Below are 6404 nucleotides of genomic sequence, written 5' to 3'. Positions count from 1 at the left end.
TGACTGTCGAAAGCAGTTAGATTTCCTACCATTCCTGTAGTAGCCATACTTGCGCCGTTAACGGTTGGTGTAGTCGTTGCTCTGGTGTTGTTAGCCCCACTTGTGCTAGCTTCTGTAGCTCTTCGAGACGTTTCTGGTCCGTCGCCGTCCGACATTTGCTTGTTTCAAAACTCTCCCGCTGTTGTCCTCACACACAGCGTACTCCGAGTTCACTTTTCCTCGTCGCCAATGTAATAACCTTGTTATTATAAAGATGGACTCGGACACTGGAGTTTGGTTACCGTAAAGTTTACTGTACTCTTCAGATACGTAACCACAACTGAATTAACTGTCAGTGGAACACTGTATATAAACCCTCCACGCGAGAGGTGGAATTCCATTGATACATTCTATTTACTACAGTACTGTATATCCCTGATGATGGGCCCGTTCCTTCAGCTTACCCAGGCCCAAAATTGACATATTTTCCAGTGGTTTTGATGACCAATTTCTGATTCTGATTGTGACCGAATTGATAGGGAGTTGGATCAGAGGGTTGCAGGTTTGAATCTTACCCTGACCAATAGACAGCTGGCACTAGATGGCACCTGAATTCCACATTGCGCCAGGTTGTAAATGCCCTGCATGTTATAACTTTAAAGGGCTTTGTTTAACCCATTTTAGCCCAAGGCACTTGTAAAGAAGGCCTGCTGAAAGCTTAAGCCCTTTTTGGGAAAAAGGTGTCCTCTGCCTATTATAACCTAAATATCTCAGCCTCTGAAGCACATACAAACATGAAATAAGTTGCATGTAAAAGCCAGAACCCTCATTTGCAGTAGAATGTGTTAATTCAGCTTTAATATATTTTTAATAACAAAACTGAAATCTCAAGACCCTGAATGCAGGATGTCGCTCCAGGCACAAAAGGTCAAACATTATACGCGTCGCAGCATCAGGCTAAAATGAGTTAAAAGCACCAGCTAATAGTGCTTTAGTGTGAGCTGTCCCTGAAGTGTGAATGCGTATTCAGATCTAAGGATGACAAGGTTCTTTTTTGAGAAAAAAATTAAATACAGATAAGGCTGTAGCCTTTACTGCTTCAAATGCTGCAGGATTATCCAGGGCTGGACTGGGGGAGAAATAGGACCCGGGCACTTTGGCTTAAAGGGGCTCCTCACAATCATAATTAGCGTTGCAGAACTGACTCACCGGTGGGTCCTGCACCCTCGTCAGCCCCTATTTTCAGAAATGTTAAAAAACGTAATGTTTTTTTTTTAACATTCCTTAAAAACCATGAGGGTGCAGGGCCCACGGGAAATGCCTGCTATGCCAGATGGCCAGTCCAGCCGTGGGGTTATCCTTGCACCTTTCTTTCCCATGCAGGTTTTGATCCATTTACACGTATCGTAGATCTAAGGACAGTAGTCATCACCTATTGATTTTCTCCTTTTGATGTGCTCCATTGGTTTTGAATACTTGAGTTTACCTTGGTATAAACCTTGTATTTCTAATACTCTCATGGAATGCAGCCCAGATGAAGCACATTTCAGCGGTAGACGTATACCTCAAGGACTATGCCTACTGAAAACGGGATCGAGCAGAGCACTCAGCTATCAGCTCAGACAACATTTGTTAAATTAAAGCCCTTAAGCAAATGACACATTTTGAGTTGTTGATTTTTAATTAAAAAGTGACATTGAGGACTGTTTGTAGATTAATTAGCCACCTACAACAAATGCAAATAAAAGAACAAATGATCATACACCAGGGAAACAAGTTTTTATTGTTAGTGAAGCTCTAATGAATGAATGACTATCAAGCTGTTATTGTTATAGCTGGTTGATAATATGTCATAGGTCTATGGGCTACATTACTGGTTGCATGGTCTTCAAGGCATGAAAAAGGCAATGACCGATGGTCATATGAGGCCAGCCATTATGTGGGACTCTGTGCCCTCACACCAGTCCTTCCAGGCTTAATGCTTCCATCTCGTGCACTTTGAGTCCGTTTCGTATGAAATCTGTAAGCACAATGGCTTTGAACTTTAAGTTCCCTTGTAATGGTACTTTGGGTGAATTCATTCTTCCCCTCCCATGAGGAAGGCATAGAGCATAGAGCACACACAGCACACTCATCTTTATTCCCCCTCCCTCGTGCCACGGTGCATGACTTTTATGTCTGTAGTACATGCTCTAAATCAAAACGGCCGGCTGCACTGCAGCGTAGATTTACTACTACTATTTACATAAATTACTTTTTTTCTGTTTGGTTCCTATTGACAGGAACTAATGAGATCAACCCATTCCTGGTAGGTACTGTTCAGTCATTTAGAGTTATTACAGTTCACCGTCTACTGACCTTGCCCCTGACATTAGGACTTAACTTTGGACTACAGTATAACTGAATGTTACATGAGGGGAGTATTGCGGTTTCAAGCTGAATATTGTCAGTATGGTTTATAACAAGTTGGAATATTCCACATTGGGATTGAATAAAGAGTTGATTCCTGACGTGCACATAGGGGGGGCTAGGGGAGAAATAGGGTCCGGGCTAGCCTAGCGAGCTAAACCCCTACGGCTGAATTCAATTTGTGGCTACTAGGGGCGTCTAGATTTCTAGGCTAGGCCCGGGCACTTTTGGCTAGAAGGGGCCCGCATAGCGGCGCAGAACTGACTCACCGGTGGGCCCCACACCCTTGTGGACCCCTATTTTCAGAAATAGTGGCCCACAAGGGTGCAGGGCCCACCGGGAAATGCCCGCTATGTCACAAGGGTGCAGGGTCCACCGGGAAATGCCCGCTATGTCAGATGGTCAGTCCAGCCCTGTGCACACTAACCAAATACTTCCCATGTTCCGTTTAAAGTCTGATTACTCCCTGCAGGTAACGTACAATACATTTGGTGGAATCAATTCAACACTCCCAGAGTTGACACAGCTAGAGGGGTGTTACATTCGACTCTCTGAATTATCACAGAAAAAATTGCTGTGTTGTCGTTCTCATTTCAATATTCCACAGTGTGTGAAGGGGGGGTGGGGGAAACTACGTAGTTGCAATTCAAGAGAAAAAAATGCAAATGTCCAATTAATAATTTGATCTTATTAATACCGAAAACTCTCTTTTCCCCTCCATTAACCACATTTCAGATTCAGAAGAGTAGACTTAACATGAAATTTCTTCAAATAAGAGAGTCAAATAAAGGCCACTGTGCGCGCTGGCTGTGGCGCAGGAAGATGCATAAATTAATTAGTGGCTCTAAAAATACTAAAAAAAATACAGTTATTCATGATGCCATATACCATACCAGACAGTACGATCTGAACCCACAATGAGAAATTAACTCAAATTTATTCCCAAGGATTCTGGGTACCAATTTATTTATTAGTCAGAGAAAAGATATCAAGAGAGGAAGGTTTCATTTCATACATATTCCTCCTTCTGTCCTTAGAGTAGCTCCTCCTACTTATGAAATAAAGAAAAGTGATTGGAGACATTATGCACCTACTATACTGTGTGCTGTGCATTTAATGTAACATGAAATGGTTACTTTGTGCATGTGTGTGTGTGTGTGTGTGTGTGTGTGTGTGTGTGTGTGTGTGTGTGTGTGTGTGTGTGTGTGTGTGTGTGTGCGTGCGTGTGTGGACAATCGCTTTTGTAGTGGGTTGTAAGTTATTGTTTTATTGTTGCCGTTAACGTTCTGCATTAGCTGATTCTTTTGAAGACATCTGCTCTTAACCACCAACCACAAACCATCTCCTCTTCTTGGTCCCGTGCCCATATTTGGACTGTACTTCCTCCCTGCTCTGTGTGACTTACTGTAACTGCTCATTAATGTGCTCCTCATTTCAGCCAAAATGTGGGGCTGCACTTCCCCTGCTGTTGACTGATTTCTACTCACTGATAGATGAGAAATGATTATTGCTTTTGCCTTTTGCAATTAGCCACTAATGACTTAACGATACAGCACCATAACACCCTGTGAGAGGGGTAGGCCTATAAAAGCCAGTGTGTGTGAGTGTGAGCTCGGGGAGGAGCACAGTGTTGCCCTGCTGCTCTTACCAGAGATTCTTTAAGTATATCCATCATTTGCATTGACGTCACAATATTACGTAATCGTTTTTGCTGGACGGCAGAAGTGCACATTCGTACATAGGAATTATGCGGACGAAGACAACTTTGACCATAAAATACCAAAGAAACACGTAGTTCTTGTATTTTTTTAAAAACGGGATATGTACCTGGCGTTATCAGGCTAGGTTGGCCACGGTGGATGTGTTCAAATCATAGTTTTATTAAAATGTATTCTGCTCCACTAGGTGGCATAACGGGGGCGGGCGGTATGGGAAACTGGGAGAAGAAGAGAAAGTTGTTGCTTGCTTCCAGCCATGAACTTACTCTGCCTGCGATGTATTTTTTTTATCCCGTGTTTATTTTCTTCAGTTAAGTTGTGAACTTAAACCAAACCTCTGCATTGGCAAAATACTAGCACCTTAATGCACCGTTTCTTCATTGGTGGCTGGGCACCGCGGCTGGCATCCTCTCGTGGCATGGCACAGGTAAGATAATGCTGCTAACCTAACTTACTACAAGACGCACGGTACATTTTGTGTCAGGCATTTTGCAAAGTGGTCTTTTGAAAAGCATATCTTTTCATCTCGGATGTATCTTGTAGGTTAACTCGGGTGCGTTTCGTTTCATCCAAGTGGATTTCATTGTTGTTTCAGCCACGTCTGCCCAATGTATCTATTGTGAAATATAATTCTATCTTATCTTCTGTTTACATGTCCAAATTGGACTCCAATGTTACATGTTCATTTGTAACCGTATTTTTTATTATTGACCACTTATGTTACCAGTCCACTATCCTGTCTTGCACTTTCTGTCTGTCTGTAAATTGTCAGTCCTGTCTGTCCTGGCATGGTAGAGAGAAAGGCTAGTTTCGTTTCCCTTGTATGACCATGAAGAAAGTGGCAATAAAAGCTGACTTGCATATACTTCAATGTTTCAAATCGGTGTTGCATTACATTGCACATGTAGAAACACATAGGACAGAATGTCGGTTACATACTTTGATTAGTTTAAGCGTAGGCCTAAATAAATTATTTGAAAAGATGACCCTTCACAAGAGAAAGAAAAGCACAACAACCTGTTATTTATCTTTATTGTTTTGTAATAAACAGGTTCATCAGTCAGGTGGTCGGCACCCAAACTAAAACCATGAGTCATGGTGGCCAGGATGACGTCCAAGAATTGCATCCCAGCAGCACAGGTAAAGACATGACTAGTAAGTTGGGATGAGTGTTATTTTCTGACATTTTACATCACATTTTAATTCAGACAATATTGCCAAGGGAGTTAATTATTCAGTACTGTACCGGTACAATACAAATGCATTGGCTAGATTAATTTAAATAGCATGTTGTCTTCTCTTTTTTTTTAATAAGATGGGGGAGCCAACATGAAGAGGTGTCCAGAGAGGCTTCTTTCGCTTGGGCTTTGCAACAGCACCAGGACCTCACCATCAGTGTTGCTGGTTTCCTCATCCATCGGCTTACTTACATTCCTCACTGATGCCACTGATCACCTGTACCAGTTGTTGGAGTTTTGAGGAGGCCTCTAAATTAACTTTTTTCATCACTAGCCAAAATGGCTAGTATGTTAATCTCCAAAACATACCGGTACATTACATAATGGGTCAAAAGTGCCAAGTTTGTTTTCTTTTCTACCGGCCAAATTAACTTAATTTCCCCAGTATTTGGCTGGTGTGCGCCTGGTGTCATTGATAGTGAGTAGTTGTGATAATAAATAACTGAAATGATGAAGTCCATCCAGACATGTCTTGCTTATTTTATTGTACTAATACAACAACGTAGAACATTTTCTGTGAAAGTGAAGTGAAAGCCCAACTGGGAAAACTCCAACTCCCATTGACATTGGTGACACAGCACACAAGTGTTCACTGCACGAAATTGCATTTATTGCTTCACCCGTGCAAGGGGGGCAGCCCCAATGGCGCCCCAAGGGAGCAGTGCGGCGGTACCATGCTCAGGGTATCTCAGTCATGGAGGAGGATGGGGGAGAGCACTGATTACTTAACTCCTCCCCACCAACATGGTGGGTCAGGAGTCGAACCGGCAACCTTTGGGATACAAGTCTGACACTAACCGTTTACCCATGACCGCCTGTCAATCTTCAGTCTAGTCTACCTAATTATATTGTCTCCACTAAATGTATATCTCAGGTGACATGGGTATACTAGTATGGGGATAGTGCTGTATGTAACTAATATTAACCCATTTTTAGCCGGCACCTGCAAAAAATGCCAGCTAATTGCCTATGCCCTTTTTAAGAAAGGTGCCCTCATCCTATTAAAAAAAACAAATAACTAAATAAGTCTCTGAAGCACATACAAACATGATATGAGTTT

General features: G+C 42.3%; 1 long non-coding RNA gene across 1 annotated transcript; it reads left to right on the top strand.

Moving 5' to 3' along the window:
* The first annotated feature begins 4090 nt into the window (after positions 1–4090).
* On the top strand, positions 4091–5518 carry LOC134458756 (uncharacterized). Its single transcript, XR_010036632.1, has 3 exons — positions 4091–4533; positions 5158–5246; positions 5422–5518. It is a non-coding gene; the product is annotated as an uncharacterized LOC134458756 (long non-coding RNA).
* The last annotated feature ends 886 nt before the right edge of the window (positions 5519–6404 follow it).

Source organism: Engraulis encrasicolus, chromosome 11 (genome assembly GCF_034702125.1).
Source record: "Engraulis encrasicolus isolate BLACKSEA-1 chromosome 11, IST_EnEncr_1.0, whole genome shotgun sequence".
NCBI lineage: Eukaryota > Metazoa > Chordata > Actinopteri > Clupeiformes > Engraulidae > Engraulis > Engraulis encrasicolus.
The sequence above is the reverse complement of the archived record's forward strand: the minus strand, read 5'-3'. Positions and strand labels throughout refer to the sequence as shown.